Below are 19,017 nucleotides of genomic sequence, written 5' to 3'. Positions count from 1 at the left end.
GCATTTCGGCCACAACTCCCGTGCTCCAATTACTTCTGACGGCACCTGTACAAGAGAGTTGTCGGATACACTCCGATTGATTGATTTGATTGATTGATTGTAGGGTTTAACGCGCCGACGCAACACAGGCGATGAGGCGCGCCGTAGTGGAGGGCTCCGGATTAATTTTGACCACCTGGGGATCTTTATCGTGCGCCGAAATCTCGTACACACGGGCGTTTTTGCTTTTCGCCTCCATCAGAAAAGCGGCCGCCGCGGCCGGGAATCGAACCCGCGACCTCGTGCTCAGCAGCGCAACGCCTTAGCCACTGAGCCACCGCGGCGGGTGGATACACTCCGAGACGCCATTGCATTGTGCTGGCACGCTTGAGCCATTCGTTCCTCACTGTGTTCGACAATAACACTCCCATTTTCTCTCTCGCTCTCTACACGCACGCGCAATCACGTGCAAAAGTGACGCCACACCCTTCGTAAAAGCTGTGCAATGTTTTTCAACCTAAATAAGATAAAACACACCCGCTTGACTGAGGGTCTAGTTAAACGGTAGGCATGGCAATCCGCAAGCATGTATTTCCAACAATTTTTCACAAACACTAAGTCGTACTACCATATATGCCTCCTGTTCTAGCGCCCGCACTCAGAACGGCCCGGCAAGCTGGCACTGTACACTGCACACTTCGCAGGTTTCACGCGCCGTAAAGACAACAACCCAAATGCTTGCAGTTGAGACTTCTGCCACATGTAACTCAAGAAATTGAGAAATTTAAATTATTCGGACAAAAGAGAGTTTTTTATTGTCCCCCAGCAATTCCAAGGAGAACCCAAGGTGAAGCCAGAACTGGCACGGTGTCCTGCTGAAGCACAAGGAAACTCTCTGAACGGAACCAAGGGCGTCCGGGTTGGAAGACGGGATACCGAAGTGTCCTGAAGTGCATGACGCTGGCCGCTCGACGCTGCCGCTCACTCTAACTTCCTCGGCACGTTCGCCCAGAAGCAGAAAAGAGGTACAGGCATTGCCACCAGCTTTCGTGTCCCCTCGACATCGCGGATGCACTTTGGGTACTTTCTGTAAAGCGGGCGAGGGATGCCGCGTACCACTGGCCCCTTTTGACAGCTGGCCTACATCGGTAGTATCAGCAGCCTCATCTATGCTTGCGGACTTGTGTGTTGGCAGGTAGGCCGAGCTGGTCTGCTGTGCAGTCCCGTCTGATTTGGTAGATGCTGCACCTACAGTTGTCTCAGTGCACACTGGAGTCGGAACGACGCCGTCGGGTGTACCAGAGGGTGACAACATTTTAACATCGCTGGGCAGACCTCCATCCACTGTCGTAGGCTGCGCATCAAGTGGGGGACGAGTTTTGGGGCCTGCTGTATGGTTGGGGCCTGCTGTATGGGTGGGTGTAGCCAAGGCTGTGGGAGGAGTCACACTTCACCTAGATGTGTACGGAGTTTGCTGAGGCGTTTGGTGGGAGGCAATTCCAAAGGCCCGGTGAGAAATTGCCCGCGCTGATCGAAGTACGGGTTGAGCTCTGGAATTCCTCGGAGTGGGCGTTGCCGGGAGTCGGTTCGCTTCGGATTCTCCGTCAGTGCTCGGGGCATACTCGGATCAAGATTGAGTGCCCAGGCATGCGTCGTCTGACGGAATAGGAGACAGAATGCCTTCGGAGAGAGGGCACGCCTTCTGAGGGGCTGCTGGTATGTTTGGAGACAGACATACAGTACAAGTGTGCACCATCGTGGTGGGTTTTGACTAGCAAGAGCTTGATGTGGACGGGTTGGTTCGATTTGTACTTCAGTAGAACACACTGTTGTGCAAGTTGGTGCATATTTGGAAAAAATTAGAGCGCGACTACAACGACAACAGAAAGACGACAAACACAAGCGCTTGTGTTTGTCGTCTTTCTGTTGTCGTTGTAGTCGCGCTCTAATTTTTACCAGGTTTGAAGGCGCGAAAAACGCCGACACAAGAACAAACAAGCACTACAGACAAGGCACCTTGTCTGTCGTGCTTGTATGTTCTTGCGTCAGTGTGTTTCGCGTCTTCGAACCCTTTTCACTCGTGGATCTTGTCGCACGTTGGGTCTGGTGGCGGGGCAGTTTGGCCCCGGGAGCTAAGTAGGCGCTGTTCTGGGGGTCCTTCTTTGCTGTGGAAGAGGTCCCACATCTGAATCTGAGGAATAAGGCTCTGGTGTCTCGTCTCTGATGAAGAGGATGGTGCTGATGGCACGTCCACTGCAGGCATTAAGGGGGAGAGGGGGGGGGAGGGAAAAAAGTGGCAAGATTTCAATCGGATTGCAGAATACTGAGAGCGTTGCACGGGTATTTGATAACAAAGTAACAATATCCTCCAACATGAACCAGAAGCAGTAAAATTTATTCTTCCCTGTCACTAGCCACGTGCGCGTAATGAGAAGCGGCATCACGATGCCACCTATTCTGCGGACGAAGCCGCAAGCACAGAAACACGCCCACCCGAATAACGCAGTCAGCATTACGAGAAAATTCGTCGGGGCACATGAAGAGAGCCACGAAGACAAAATACAAGCTTGGTTCATTAAAAAAAACTGCTTTGTAACGACAACAGTGATACCAATTTTATAGCAAACCTCAAACAAATAAGCGAGATATTAAAGAAAATGTATGAACCACTGGCAGGTGGCGAGATATTCCTAGCCACTTTCTGGCGATTTCTCTACGACCCCACAGGAACTTGTTTTTTTTTCAATTGGCAGCCGTCGACCTATATAGGCCTACGCCAAGAAGCACGACTTGGAATTGCTAGTTCCATTCGATCGTATCACTGAAATTCTAACGTGCAGTCTACACGCTCATAACTGTTCCTAATTCTGGCCAATATTACGTCACTCTTGCCTATAATACGTCACTGTAACGCGAAATTTGCAATTTTTTTATATTTCATGTGTTTCTTTTTTGCTAGCAAACGTCTCCCATAGCTGCAATGGAGTTGAGCGATTCAGCAACGACTACTTCATTCAAATTCGTGTTTTCTTCACGACCCCTGCCAGACAGTTTACGTGGAATGCGAAAGTATTATGGCTTCTCCCGGTGGCACTTACCGAAGGCTTCATTATTTCTAGATCATGTTTCCGTATATTCACTTCCGTCTGTCAATCTTTTTGAGCAAATTGACTGACCGGCATAATGGCGACACCTGATGACAGCTTCCCATAATTATAGTCGTACAAGGCCTGGGGCACCGGTTGTACTCACGCGCCGTCATATTCTTATGACACACGACATGATGCATTTTACTAGCGAAAAATAGACGCGGACGAAGAAGTGCACAGGACACTGGCTAGACTACAACTAGAGTTGTAGTCTAACGCTAGAGTTGTGGTCTAGCGAGTGTCCTGTGAAAAATAGACGCGGACGAAGAAAAACACAGGACACTCGCTAGACTACAACTAGAGTTGTAGTCTAGCGCTAGAGTTGTAGTCTAGCGAGTGTCCTGTGTACTTCTTCGTCCGCGTCTATTTTTCGCTAGTAAAATGCAGTCAGATAACCAACTAGCCCAACTTTATGCCTTAACGACATGATGCCAGCGACGTACGCACTGGGTCAACTGGTGTTCCGCCACTGGCAGCGTGGGATGTAGCGTGGCGGTAACGCACTCGGCTCCTACTCTGGATCGTTTTAAACTAAGTGATTTTCTTTATCGAATCTTTATCGATTTTCTTTATCGAAGTGATTTTCTTTATCGAAGTGATTTTCTTTACCTTAACCCAAATTCCGACATTGTTGTTTCTGCTCTTTAAACCTGCGGTCACATTCTGTACGGGATAGCCCCGCTTTTCCGAAGAATGGGGAACTTCAGACTTCCGCATACCGCTTTGACTTTATTTAGACATTGAAGAAAAATACTGCTCCAGTGTAAAAAACGACGCCTTTGTCTGCACCCCAGCGATCAGCTTGAGCTTGTTAAAAGGGAGGGACTTCTGAACTAAGCTCCAATGGCCATGGGTCACTAATTATTGGTCCAAATAAAAGTTACTCCTCATCCTCCGTTCACAGTGTCCAGATCGCTCTATACCGACTTCGAAAGTGCTTCTCCAAGCAGAACGGACTACTTGGTGATTGTTCACATTAGTGGACAAAGCGTTCAAAAAACAGCGACGTCACTTAATACATGCTCAGAGTCTTACGCGTAAATGCCGCTCAGGCGGCAGTCGTTGTTGCCTTGTGGAGGAGCCTCGGCCCTGTCGGGAGCGATGGTGCTGTTCCATGAGGGTTACGGCACCGCCCTGGGGCCGACCCCGGCCTGTCAAGTTGTACTCCTCGGCCAGGAACACGTGAACCTGGTACAGTACCATGAAAATCCTGTCGACGGTGGTGAAACCGCCCGTGAACGGCACAGCGTAGTGTTCGACTGCGCTGACACTTGTCGGCAGTACTTGTCGACGGTGGCGAAACCGCCCGTGAACGGCACAGCGCACTGTTCGCCTTATTCATTGCCAGTACCTGTCGACGGTGGCGAAACCGCCCGTGAACGGCACAGCGTACTGTTCGCCTTCGCTGACATTCGTCGCCTTGCTCGCCTGCGTAAGGAAAAGTGGGGGAGTTTCGGGCTGTTGCATTAACACTGCAAACATATGTAGTCAAAATGTGCTGCCCCTGCCCCGAGTAGGTCAGGGGCAGCACATTTTGAGACTAGTTTTTGGAGCAAGTAAGCCAGGAGATGAGTCGGCGTCTGGACGGCTTCTGGCAGATACTACCCATTCGGGGTGGATCCGCCAACAAGTGTCGTGGTGTGCAGTAGGTATAGGGCGGGGCACACCAGATTAGCCTCGACGTACGAGTGAGCCAGCCCCTGGGGCACCAAAGTGTGCTCTTCTGGCTCTGACAAAGGACGAAGGGCGGGATACATTTTTGCCCTCAGCCTTTCGTGCTTTGTTGCGGGCCATGACACTTGCACAGAAAACATTGCACAGAAAGCACCGGATCACAATCGAGAAGTTAGCGTGTGCACCCAAGAATCAATTACCAAAACTTGGAGAATGTCAACAGCATTCTGTATTTCACATCAGGGCTTAAAGTGGCCACACGAAAGCCTGATATTGGGTTAGGTAGGTGAAGGAATTTCATGGCGTAAAGAAAGTTGCAGCGACATCTATGTTTAGGTCTTAAGATGCGCGACGCGATAGCACTACTTCGACTCCGAAGGATCGTTTTACAAAAGAGTCGTTGCACTTCCGATTTCTGCTTTCCGAGCAGTCAAGGTCAGCCAAGAGAGTAAGATTAGCCTCAACGGTTTTAAATCGCCGTGGCACAGGAAAGACAGACCACATCTACGCTTCAGTGGCTTAACATGCGGGAGTGAAATGTCGCGACTGCTTGGTGTTGGTCAGGTTCAGCGAGAGGACGACACTTTCAGTGGTCTAAAGTGCTTATTACCTTATGTAGTGGTCGGTCTGAACATTTTGGTTTTTGCTTAGTGAAGGATAGAAACAAGACAGGTTCAGTAAGAAATGGTGGGAGTTTGGGCAGAGCGGGGCCCTACATCCAGAACCCCGGATGCAGCAGCTCGTTCCCTGCCCTCTCAATCAGCTCCCGTTGATCTTGACGCGACAAGATGGTCAAAGCTGTCTCCCATATCTCTACAGAAGTGATATATGCGATGTTTGAGTTGTTCTCCCATGAACATACCCTTGGACATGGCTAACTTGCGTGTAAAAGGGTGCATGTTTTGCGCATTTAGCAGTTTTCAGTTACCGTCGGATGTTTCTTACCAATAATATTCATACATCTATATTTCTGAATATATATATTGGTTTGTATCCTGCGCAGACTTTCTGATTCTTCATCCTTGAGAGCCTCTTGTGGCACGCGAACGATTGGGTTCATAGGCTTAGAAAGAGGAGAAGTTCTCCCATTTTTTTCGGGGAGGGGACTGCGGCAGCCATGAATGGTCGAAAGGACCACGGTATGCGAGTTCGCCTGCTTTTTGGTCAGGCCTCGATCCCTTCCAAACCCTCGCGGCCAGGTGTCCATGTAATTTGAGCGTCATTCATGGTGGATGGGAGAATTTTTCCAAAGCGTTTAGGTATTCCGTCTGTAATGATGATTGAAATGTAATGAGAGTGCCCAATTATTGAGGCGTTCTAGCAGCAAGAGCCCCAAACACACGATCATGTCCATAGATGATGAAACACTGCCGCATGGGCTGGTGCTGATGTGTATGTACAGATGGAGACGAAGTGCAGGAATTTTCCACCGGAATTCTCCACCGCCGGGATTGTGGTCAAGAATGCTCAATCCCCCCCCCCCCCCCCCTACACCGGTGGAAGCGGCCTCCGGGCCGCAAGTCAGGCTGGGGAACGGCGCTGGGACGGCTTCAGACGTGATACATGAACCATTTCCGTGCCACGACGGCGGCGATCTGGGTAAGGATCCACTGGAGTGACTCAGTAATTCACCGGGAGGTTTCTTCGACGATTAGGTAGGGACCCATAAAGCGGTGCAGAATTTTTTCACAAAGGACAGGATTTCGAACAGGGGTCCAAAGAAGCACCTCTTCTCCCGGTCGAAAGCGAACTGGGACGAGTCGTACCGAACTTTGCGGACTTCCTGATGAGCTTCAGTGCGGGACCGAGCCAACTGGCGGCAGTAGGCGAGGATTGGAATATACTGCTCGTGAAGTGGTGTATCAGAAGAAACAGGTGAAGAGAAGGTCGAATATAGCGGAAGGTGAGAGGCCAAATACGAGAAAGAACGGGGAAAATCCAGTTGTTCGTTGTACTGCAGTATTGTAGGCAAAGGCTACAAATGGGAGGATGAGGTCCCAATTACAATGTTCAGGGCTTATGTACATGGAAATCATGTCCGAGAGGGTTCTATGAAATCTTTCGGTTAAATTGTTCGTCTGGGGTTGATAGCCAGAGGTTGTTTTGTGAATGATGTTGGAAGCACGTAGAAGCTCTTGAAGTACACTGGAAAGGAAAGTCCTGCCGCGATCGCTGAGGATGACGCGTGGTGCTTCATGGCACAAAATTATGTGACGCAAGACAATGTCGGCCACTTCTATAGCTGTACCGGAGCGTAATGGCGCTGTTTCGGCGTATCGAGTCAAGTGGTCCACAGCCGTAACAATCCACCGGTATCCCGACTGCGTCCAAGGCAAAGGCCCATACAAGTCCCAATGGTCTCGAAGGGCGCAACCGGACAGGGCAGAGGCTGCAGCAAGCCGGCAGGTGGAGTTGTAAAAGCGCATGGTGGTCAGTCGCTTACGTTGCGGGCAAGAAAAGTACGATCTGAGGTATTTAGCCACACTCGCCGAGAGGCCAGGCCAGAAGTAGCGACTACGAATTCGGTCGTACGTCTTTTCGAAGCCAAGATGCCCAGCGGTCGCTGCGTCGTGACACAGTTCCAAAATTGATTGGCGGAGGGAACGAGGGACGACAGGGACCCACCTGTGTCCAGTAGGATGATAATTGCGCCGGTAAAGCACGCTTTGGTGTAGCTGGAAATTTTGCAGTTGACGGCGAGCACGGCTGTTCGGAGGTGAGACGCGGCCGGTCAACCTATCAAGGATGAGGCCACAATACGGGTCCGCACATTGCAAAGATGGCAAATCGGGAAGTCCGACGACGCTTGCAGAGGTAATGGGTGCAAGAGAACACGTTGCAGTCGGGAGATCCGACTGCAACGTGTAAGCGGTGCCGAAGCTGCACCTGGGCTACGAGGCGCGCCGTAGTGAATGGCTCCCGTCCAAATGCGACCACCTGCAGATCTTCAACATACGCCGAAAAGTGGACACACGAGCACCTTTGTTTTTCGCCTATCTCCACCATTAAAACGACCTGCCTGTCGCTTCGCCGTTTAGCTATCACGAGGCTCTACTTTTCCCTTTTCACAGATATCTAGCACTAGGGAACCGTTGTAATCTTTATCTCTGTGCAGATACCCAATGAGGACATGCCGCCTACCAGTATGTTACCTGGTGGCCTCTTTGAATTTATATCAGTGCAGACTGCCAAATATTTTCTGTTCTACAGCCCTTTCCTCTCCGAATATACCCATCTCCTAGTCATGTTGCCGTTCTACCAACTGTCGCAAACCCATAAATGAATCCTACTGCCCTGCATGCATCTAACTTAGCCAATCCACGTTCCACCCCCCCCCCCCTCCTTGCATAAGGAGTCTGGAAACGCCTCCGCCTTTCCTACTCCCCCCGCCGTTTTGTTGCACCCTTCCCATACGGTGGCTGTTCCTTATCTCATACATGAGTTTCGGTTAGGGGTTGTGCAGTCATGGACAAATGAAACGAGAACACGGAAATCTGAACCGGAACGCACAAATAGCGAGATTTCATCCGTGCGAGTCAAATTGATACGTGGTTAAATTATAGTAACAATGTTTGGAAAGGTGGCTTCTTATATATAACGATAGCGCGCCATTATTGGACATCCACGAATAGTATTTTTCAATTTTGATGCTCTGGTTCATATTTTCGTGTTCGCATTTCATCTTTCCATGGCTTTACCCGTGAGTTTCCCTTCTTTCAAGATGTATTTGAATCCCTAGCTGTTTTTCCTGCTTACGTCAACTCTGCACAATTCTAAAGCCAATTCTAATGCCAACGTTCGTTGTCACTACTTTAGTATTTGCTCGGGTGCGTTACTGCTTCCACGAGTCATCATTTCCTGATTTACGGTATTTAGGCCACTTTCCTGGCTGCTTTGACACTGCTATGAAAAAGCTCATGCCCGAGCCGCGAGAGGTTCAGCTCGCTAAAATTTATCTCGCAGCCTGAATGTTGCCAGCCATGGTGCAGATTAACCACAACGAAATTCATCTCACCCGGCGTCCAAATTTCCCTCTTTGCCGCAAACAACCACAGCCCTTTCAACGTGGTTCACTTGTTCTGAACCTCGGCCACCGGGCAGACTAGAATCGGTACATTTTCAGTAATCCCTGTAAGTTCGCTCACCTCTTTCCTTATCTCTTTACCGATCCCTGCCCCCCATCCTTGCAGCTCGTCATTTACTCACCCCGTGGTCACAACTTATAGGTTCAGCTATTTCATTGTGTCCTACAGCTGCAACTTCGCCTTCTCTGTCACTGGCCTTCGCTGTTTTTGCAAGGGGCTAACTTTTACTCTGCGCTGTGGTGTTATCGCTCTCTCTCTCTCTCGCCCTTTTCTTTTAGGCCGCAGCCATTTGTCGCCCGTCTCGGGGCTTAGTCGCATCGCCGTCGTCGTTACCAAGTGAACGATGGCAAGACCGACGAGTGAAAGAAAAAGCGAACGACTAAAGGAAGCAAAGGAGGAGAGTGTTGCGAAATTGGGAGGGCAGGGCGGTTCGCCGTGGCGGCGCGAGCCGGCGCTCTCCGAAAGTGTTCGGTGGGGAGGGGACGAGGCAGTATGCTGTGCCCGCACGAGGCGCTCTGCGGCGCGACGTTCGGGGAAAGCATGAGGGGGCGTGCGCGTGACGATGATGTGCGTTGGATTCCTTAGACGCAGTTCGCGGTCCCTTCCTGAGACGCACTTCGCGCCGCCGACGCAGACTCACTATCGCTGCCGTCGAGAGAACCCACGAGTCAGTGCTGCCTCAGCGCACTGCTGCTGCGCCCAAATATCGGATTAGGGAGTATTGTAATCACCAGCCAATTCTTTCGCTGTATTATTTTCCTGTTAACCCACACTCCGTCGCCCGTGAGTACCCTCCACCTCATGATCGACGATAATGACCCACCTTCGTCGTCATAATGACGACGGCGGGGAGGCCAATTCGTGTGTAGGTAACTCCAGAACCCACCCTCCCTCCATGCCATACCTCGGTTAAAGTTCATGGTGAAAAGGGTTAAGCATTACACGGCAATGTAACGGTGCTTTTGTACAAGTGCACTTATGGATTGCGCTCATGTCAAGTGCTCCAGACGCTACTCCCCTCCCCCAAAGCCCTAACTTCTACGAAAACGTTTGTCATTTTTACAGTACACCCAAGCTTGAAACAGTTAGCCAAAACTTCAGGAACGAAAGAAACAGCACGTTTGAAGAAGTCGCATGAGACAGAAAGGAAGTTACTCAAAAGGGAATGTCGGCTAACTTTTTTCATTGAACAGGACGGAGTAAGTAACATACATCCGAAAAACTCCGCTGATGGCTACTATATACATAATGCGAAATTACAGCGGGGCTATTCAGCTGATTTGATTTTGCGTTATATCGAGCCAATGAAGTTGCGAGGGGCATTGATGTATGTACAATAAGAGACCACTCGTCCACGAGTGGTGTGGCTGGCGTGTTAACGGCACATCGCAAACTGAACGGAGTCTGGCGTGAACAGATGTTGGTAGATTCCAAAAGGGGCCGCGTGGGTGTTGCGTGGGTGCGTTTCCCAGCAGTTGCCGCCTAAAGACCTTCGGTCGGCGAGCGAAGGACGGCGCAATGCCCTGGCGCCAGCTCCTTGCCCCCCGCGGACAGGCCTCCGCTCATGCATTGCAGTGTTTCCCCGTTCGCAGCACTCCTTATGTGTTTTCCTCGCTGCGGTCACAGAGCGCCCCCACTGCCAGACTTGACCGCCTAGGGATCTACAATACGGCTCTGGCTTATTGAGGCACATCACTTCAACCACCTCCGCCGACTTCCCACTACTACTACTGGTCAGCACATTCTAAACCGTTCGGGTCTCCGGGCCCCAGAGATCTCCGAGCCGAAGCTCCACGGGCCAGCCATCCCTGGCGCCGTGTTCGACACCTCCCACGGAACATGCACCCCGATCGAGTACCACAGAGCTCGCAGGGAGGAGTAAGCGCAAGCACTGGCGAAGAAATGTCCGTCGGCCCAGACGATACGTATGTTGACGCGCCAGAATGCGGCCATCACGATGGCTACGCCCTCGCAGCCACCAACGGCCCGGATAGCCGTCTGTTACCTCTTTCACTGTGAGTACCTCCTCCCCAGCGGCGGCGTAGGAGGCTGCAATAGCACTCGCGTTACCAACGCGGCCTACTCCAACAATTAAAATAACAGATTTGTAAAACGCCATCCAAAATTTTGCCCGTGGGTCCATTTCCCCCTTGGCGTTCAAAATTCCCTTCAAAAATCCCCCGACCTCTCAGGTTGAACTCACTCGGACAACGGCGCACACTGGTCTGGGAGGGAACGTGGTAGCCTAAAATGTGGCATGAGGACTATCCGTGCCGGGGCTAGCCTCACCCGCACCATGGTTCCCGAGCCTCTAGGGACTGACTAATTACCTATCGTGACATCTTCGTGCATTACCGTCTCGCCCGACGTCATTCCCTCGCCCATCCACGGCTCACCAACTATTAGGAACGCCTCTGATGTCTCATGCAAACCAATACCCCCTTTTGCCGGGCAGTACTCCACCGCATCTATTTCACTCAGTATCCCTCACCGAACTGCCTCCTTTGTGGCGACCCGGCCACACTTGTCCACTATGTGGACGTGCCCGCAAGATCCGCTCCCGTATATAACTAGTGATGAGCAGTGGTAGGGTGCGCTGCGCAGCTCGGACCTGGAAGTCCAAACACTCCTGGTCACTACGGCTCCTACTGTCCCCGCCTGACTTTAACCGGCCGCCACCACGCACCACTAACCCACAGGACTCAACAAAGGCGTTTCTCTCTCCTCGTCGCGGTCTCTTGTCCATCCCATCATCCACTCTCCGCTGCGTCCCACGTTCGCTCGCTTTCATCCTACCCCTCGTCCAATGACCATTCGATCGGTTTCGGGGTCGGCGACACCTACGCAGCTCAACGCACGAACGGAGCAGCTGGACAGCTGTTCTCTAAAACAAGAATCTTGTTACAGCTGAGCAGTTGTAACATTACTTAGAAGATACTACTGTACATTACATTACATGCTCATCAGCCCAGTTAGTAGAACAACTAATATTGCAACGAACTGCGTTGTCTGCACCTTTGTCCAACGAAGCAGGTACCCAGAAAGGAAATTACGTAATGTCCGCCATTGATTGCAAGCAGAATAAGTGGGTATGCTGTCGGCATTCGCCAATGGTGTAAACCTACGCAGCGCATTCTGATGTCAGCTATAACGAAAAGCTTCAAAACGAAGGCTTCAGTAAGGCTGGGTAGTTACGGACTTACCAATGGCAGCGGTAGGCTCGGTTGTCCGCGTATTTCGCGCACTCCGGTGGGGAGCCGCTCGATGGTGGCGATCATGCGCTGGCGCCGTTTTCCTCCCGTCCGTACATTTCGGACAGGAGTCTCAACATGATCCTCGGTGCGCTCTGGCGGGTTAGTCAGCGCCGCCGCACCGGCCACCTCGATCTCCCGCGCACGAGCCTGCAGGTCAGAACGCCAAATTTCCTGGCAAACTTCTTAATAATTGTTGTCTCTTTCATGTGCTTGGACAGTAAGAACAAAATATGGTTTCAAACACTGCCTTGCTGCTGTAATCAAAGATGTTTCCTCATCTTCAGGGAGAAAATAACAAGACGATGATGCCTGCTGCACCACTCCTAAAACAGTCACAATTACAAAAAAACTTTTCTATGAGACTCAGCACTTGTGTGATTACTTTGGGGTTACACCTTCCCACTGTACTCAGTCAGTATCGTTATGGACACGGGCAAACAAATGGTTGCGCATGCCTGAGTCACGCATACCAGCCCTTCGGGTCATCCAGCTGCAATGTAGTGAAAGGCTCTATACGCATGGGAATGCGAAGAGCTCCAGTTGAAAAGCAAACTTTCCGTTATCTTGCCTTGTAGATTTATTTCCGTGAGAAGTGCGCCTCTTGTGATATCGCAATAAAGCAACCTGCCTAACGCTATGCAGAACTATGCAAGCCGAGTACTCCAGCAAGGCATGACGATTGCTCCTCCATAAGTTACTATCGCAGTAGCAGAGGTCTTTATGCGGTGACTTCGTCTCAGCTGACATTAAATTTAATGGGATACAAGGTGTTAAAACAATGTAGACTTTGCCTTAGCTCATACCTGTTTAAGGCGCCGAAAATGTCTCGTCAGTCTATAAATCTTTCCACCCCACAACCAACACCAAATTGTGGATGGTGAAAAAAATTAGGTGAGCTCATTGAAACGTTTTTTGAACAAAACAGTGAGGTATGGACCGCTAAAGTAGAATAAATTTATCCGAGGAATATTAAAACGAAGACTTCTATGCATTACTGACGGTGCTCGATGTCGCACCAAAAGTCACTGGAGGAAACCGAACTTTACACAATGTTTCGCAAAAGAATGATGATGATAAGCGAAGGCACATCAAGCGCCTCAAGAAAATAACCCTTCCCGAGGACGCAATAAAGCATGGGTCCCTCGCGTTATGAAGCCGTCGTCTATCCGATCGCGCCATTTTGACGCGGTCGAAGCAGTTTGGAGTTTCATCTTTTGACTTCGACTTAGGTTGCAAGGGGGAAAGCTTCGAGTTTCAACCATCTTCCTCTTAAGAAAGAGGATTTGATTTTTTCTGAGCAGGTACTTAAAAACAAGCTCCACTAAGTAAACACTATGCACCAAACAGGCGGTTCATGCATGCACTACCACGCGCGGTAAGCCTTTTTTCTTTCCAGTCGAATGTCGGTCAAATGCCCCGTCAAACTTTCTATTTCTACCCGCTATACAAATCACCGCACCGGCTGTACTTTCTACATCTATATAGCAGCACTGCGCAACCTCGGTCGGCTTAACCTCCATGCACAAAAAAACGGCGAAAAAGTATCGAACGACGCCGTTCCGTGGCCTCGCCGCCGTCGGCGCCGCAAAAACCTGGGTCGCCGGCGATCCGCCATAGAAAAGCCCATCTCCTTGCTAACGACGCCGTAGAGGGCCAAAAAAACTTTTGTTTTATTGCGACATATGCCACCAGTCGCGCGGAAAGCAGCAGACGATTATTCCTGTCCATTTTTGTGGACGTGGTATACAGAAAAGGGGAGGGAAAAGCAGCGCTACCCGGGAAAAAATCAACGCCAAACGGTCGTCTGCTGGACGTGTGCTGGGAGCCCGACCACAGCGCAGAGCCGAAGTAGAAAACCATGATTGTCGGTAGCATGGACCACGGGGTGCAGCCTCAAACAACGTTACTAGAGAAACGTTGGCTTCAGGGTACGCCCGTCGACCACACGCCCGTCGACCACAGCGGGGCCGTCGACGGGCGTCGTCGTATAGCTGTTCCGGGGTCGCGGTATCTAGCCACCGTACTTGCGCGACGTCACACACCCAAACAGAGACTTCGAAAAGATCACGCTTCACCTGGCCGAAATCGAGCCTGGATCCCTCGCGTTACGAATCCGATGTCAAACCCACTGCGCCACACAGACACACATTCCTTATATGCACAGTGTTGAGGGGGATCTCTGGGCTCCGCCGTTGCAACGGAGGCTGCGTTTCTGGGCCGAAAATATGTACCCAATAATATAAAATAGGAAAATATCGTGAATTAACGCATTAATTACCCCAAATTAGGGAAAATTCAATCCAGTGTCTCTTTATAGGCCTTTTCAGGGGCTGCGCTGCCCTCTCGACTATTTCGGTATCTACGTCAGGCGGTCAAGAGAGGACGCCACAGCCCCTCTGGAGAATGACTGCTCCGCACTTGACAGCTTTCACGTTGAGTGGAACTGCTTTAATTTTTCCGTTCCATGGAGGTTACCCGTTAATTCGCGACATGCGCATTCGCTTCGTGATAAACGTTGGATGGAAACGAAACAGATGCCTTAGCTTTAAATATCAAGCATAATTAACAAAGCACTGTGTCGTGGAACAAAAGCAAAAAAAGTTACTAAATGTGCGATATTTCATTAGAAGTACCAGTTATTAAGCCGTTAGTTTCCCCTGGGCAGGGACCATGGATGAGGCCTACGCCGAAACAGCGAGCCACCCGCGGATATTTTGATCAAGTCGCATTGAGCTCAACGAGTGTGCCAAAAGTTTGTCAACTAATTTGCCTGTTTAAACCGAGGCATTATCCGAAACAAATGTTCTGTGCACCCCAAGGAACTATGGGATGGAAGCGGTATCAAAAGTCGGGCTATGCTGAAAATTTCGGAGTTGAACGCGCCGAAGCTTCACCTGGGCTATGAGGCACGCCATAGTGGTGGGCTCCGGATTACTTTTTACCATTTAGGGATCTTTAACACCCGCCGAAATATCGATACAGGGACTTTTTCGCTTTTCTCCTTCATCTGAAAAGCAGCCACCGCAGCCAGGATCGATTCCGCGTGCGTGAATTCAGTAGCACAACACCTTAGCCACTGCGGTAGGGTGAGGACATACTGGGGGCGGAGCCAGACTAATGTGCTGAGGGTAAGGCGGTGCAAGCGCTATACTATTCGTAGCTTCAAAGCACGCCTAAGGTTTGGAAAGGTAAGCGGGGGGAAGGGGGGGGGGGGGGGGGAGGGGGTATGCTCGCTGGCTACACAGCAGGTAGAAAGCTGCAGCCAGACTGCCAGACAGAATTCGCCATAAGGTATAACGGTGTCGACAAGTAATGCTGAAAATAACGTCCTGGAGACTCGTTTACGTTAGGTCAAACTTGGCTATAACTTATCTCGAAACCACGGTAATTCTATTCTCCTCGTCGGTGGGTTATTGAAGTGGGATACCCGCAAAGCTTAAATGGAACCGACCTATTAAGCGGGCACGAAACCTCTATGGATGCAGGGTTGGCGAACTCTGATCTGCGACGCCTTTTGCAGGCTATCCAAGCTGGGACCTGGGACCCGTTATTTCAAGGAGGGTGCCATTTTACAACACCGAAGCAAACTCGAGCTAGCTTCACGGCAAAATACGGGAGTAAACCTCCAACCATAAAAATGAGGACACATTTCACTCTGTGTAGGTGGGCGGCCAGGGAAGCTTTTTAGCGCACTCCATTCCGGCGGCACGCAATTAAGGCGAAAGGAATCAGCAAATTTTGTCTCGAGCGTTGACGGTGGTCACCCCTGATAAAGAGTACTGCGTCTCCTATACAATGCTTATATGGAACCGTAGCCATAAATTTTGCCTTGGTTGAACGCGGTTGAATGACGTTTGTCGAGAGAGAGCTCGGTTTTAGTGCGAGAGCCGGCGGTGAACGCACACACAATTGACAAAAAAAAATCACGCCATATTCACGGAATGAATGATGATAAGTGGGGCGAAGCTCGAGAGGGGGAGATCATCGGTAACCGTAACTCTCCCGTGAAAGTTCGCCCATTACATCATTAAGAAAGACGTAAGACTGTGTGCGTACATTGTACAAATCAACTTTTATTTTCGGAGTCAATGCTCCCAGGCCCAGACCTGGTGAAAGACCCCGCGCCATCGAGGACTACCCCGCACCTCCACCACAATTTGTCACGTAGGATGGGACACAACGGTAAAGAAAGAACTTTTATTTAGGGCGAACTTGTGCCCGAACAAGACGAGAGGAAACGAGCAAAGGTCCTTGCGTCTCGTTCGATCTCCGAGAACGACTGCCTGCGTTCGTGGCGTGATCTCTTGCGTGATCTCCCCCTCGCAGTGCACGTGCGCTCGCGCCTCCGTTGGCGAACACAGACAAGCTCGCGCTCCCGCTGCCGAGTTTGCGCTGCCGGTTGCAGCCGGTTCTTGCGCGTGCAACGCGGCCCACTTTGCGACATGTCCGAAAGCATGCGGCGGTCACGTACCACGAGACACAAGGGATGGACAGACCCATGACTTAAGGAGCTTCGCCCCTAAAACGGACGCACACCGCTGTAGGCACGAACACGCGGTGAGCTTGGATGCAGCCAGCGCCTCCTTGTATCATTCTCCGATGGCACGCGCACCTACTCTTTCCCCCTTTCCGCCTCTCCGCAACCCTCGAAGCGCATCAACCCGCAAGCGCATCAGGCGTTGGCTTGACATTCACTGAGCTTGAAGGTCAGATTGACGCCGCGAGGAAAGACATGCTGTAATACTGCATGTCAAACGAGGTTTGACATGCAGTAATAATTTTCGCTTAAAAATTGTGCCGAACACAGATGGGAAACACACACAAATAGCAGCAAGAGAGAGGCGCGGAGGATGACGCAAGAGGCGGCACGAACGCGCTAACTAGGCGCTAAGCGAGAATATTTATAAAGGGTCAACGGGCGCGCAACTCGCTGGTTCTTTTGCTTGTGCTTCGTCTGTGTGCGGTACAAAACAGGCACATTGCATTTTAATGAAACATGCCATTCCTGCGGCAAAATTTAAAGCAGACGTTTAAAAACGGTGCGTTATAAACGCGGTGTATGGCAGCCGAAACGTTCCCCCTGCTGCCTTCAGTCACGTTTAAAGCCAAGCCTACTCACCCCAGCGCTTCCACCTCGGCATCGTCCATGTCCGCCGTGCGCCTATTCCCCAGGCCTGTCAACGTTGGGTTGACGGGCCGCTGACTGCCACCGGGCACCGTCGGGGCGCCTGGACAGGTCAGCAGCCATCTCGAACAGGGGCTCCAAAGAGGCGGGCGGCTTCAACGGCCGTCCACGGCCACGGTGTGTCAGCTGGCACCGTGGGGGCGCCCGACAGGCCAGCTGCCAGCGCGGTGTGAAATTCGCGTTCCGAACCGGCTCGTGGCTTCAAGGGCACACTGAGCACGTAACGTCCTCAACGTCGTCTTGACGCAGCCAATCAGCGCCCACCACCGCTTTACAAATTGTTGTTGTTGTTCCTTCAAATTACTGGCGCATACCCAATCAGGGGATCGGCCAACCATCAGTCGTTAAACCGAAAGACATAACAGCCTAGGTAGATTAGTCGAGGAAAATTAGAAAAATTTGGAAGTTTTTTTCTTCTTGTGTTTGAGGAATCGAGTTTGGAAATTAGTCAATAATAAAATAAAACACAAAAGGGAAATAAATAAATAAATAAATAAATAAATGAAGAAGAAAAAGAAGAAGAATCTCGTCAATCTTTTTTTTTTTTTTTTTTTGCCACGCAGAAAAGAAACACGTCAGAACTGTCTATACCATGTTGGCATATGCGGCGTTGGTAAGATATTTTTTGGTATAAATAAAACAGAATATTTCGGAGCCTAAATTCGGTTTCTACTACGTTGACGCTTTTTTATGCATAAAACTTTGCAACTAGTTTGACTTGTAAACCACTGACGCGAACGAACACCATTACTATAGTGAATTCTAGTTCACTATACAATTACAGCACACGAAGGAAACGCCGACGTTCGCAGCGTCCCCTTCTTCCCCGGTGAGCAGGAATTTTGTGCGCAGGGTGGAATTTTTGCCCGAAATATGTTTAGCGCCCTTGACGAAAGAGATGGAGAGCCAGCCAGGCAGCGCGTAATTAAGCCAGCAATACGCAACATCTGCTGAGTGCGCTTTTGTTAATTCAAGCAAAAGATATCATGCGACAGGGGAGACGATGTCACCAGGCACGAGGAGAACTGTGTAATAAAAAATTCCCACATGTCTGCTCCTTTCGTTGCGAATTTCCGCGAGTCTTTCGTCGACATTTGCCAAGTAAATGCCTCCTTCGCTTTTCCGTTCACCTCTTATGCTGTGCCTGTCCCGCCGCGCTCCTCCCAGGGTAAACACGCTGGCGGTTTGCTCAAGCATAGTACAGGAGGCTATGGCTCAAGTCTATTTAAATTTACCTCGTTCCACTGCTCCCGGCCGGGTGCCTCCATGCGAGCGCTGACGCAGGGAGGAGACGCGCGTGAATTGAGGCGCCCCACTACAACGTTTATAGAACCATGTTGCCCTTTTCCACGTGCGTTCCAAGCGGAACGTGGAACCTATCTCGTGGAACCTTTCGTTGCTGTTGCCATTTGATTTCTTAAATGCCGCCAGGAGCTATAGTAGCGCGGGCAACAGCGGGCGACGGTTTTCTGCAATTGATGTAGTATTAAAGACGATAGTCTTTCTTGGGCTAGTTAAGCGCAGAAATTTTGGTCTGTCTGTATGTATGTCTGTCGGAAAGGGAATTTATTAAAACTAGTTATAGCTAGGAGCCGTTGTAGTTAACTACTACACGGGTCGACAGGGCACAGGATATACGCAATGTGCTACAGTGGAATCCCTAGTTCACAAAAAACAAGGTCCACCGCACC

The 19,017-nt window shown here is 50.5% G+C and overlaps 1 long non-coding RNA gene across 1 annotated transcript; it reads right to left on the bottom strand.

The window, feature by feature from the left end:
- Window positions 1-2,023: 2,023 nt before the first annotated feature.
- LOC144170855 (uncharacterized) lies at window positions 2,024-17,463 on the bottom strand. Its single transcript, XR_013322692.1, has 4 exons — window positions 17,261-17,463; window positions 12,091-12,288; window positions 4,164-4,556; window positions 2,024-2,232 (listed from the first exon to the last, which is right to left on the bottom strand). It is a non-coding gene; the product is annotated as an uncharacterized LOC144170855 (long non-coding RNA).
- Window positions 17,464-19,017: the final 1,554 nt, after the last annotated feature.

This window comes from Haemaphysalis longicornis, unplaced genomic scaffold (genome assembly GCF_048455015.1).
Source record: "Haemaphysalis longicornis isolate Haplotype H1 unplaced genomic scaffold, Haemaphysalis longicornis Haplotype H1 scaffold_1, whole genome shotgun sequence".
Lineage (NCBI taxonomy): Eukaryota > Metazoa > Arthropoda > Arachnida > Ixodida > Ixodidae > Haemaphysalis > Haemaphysalis longicornis.
The sequence above is the reverse complement of the archived record's forward strand: the minus strand, read 5'-3'. Positions and strand labels throughout refer to the sequence as shown.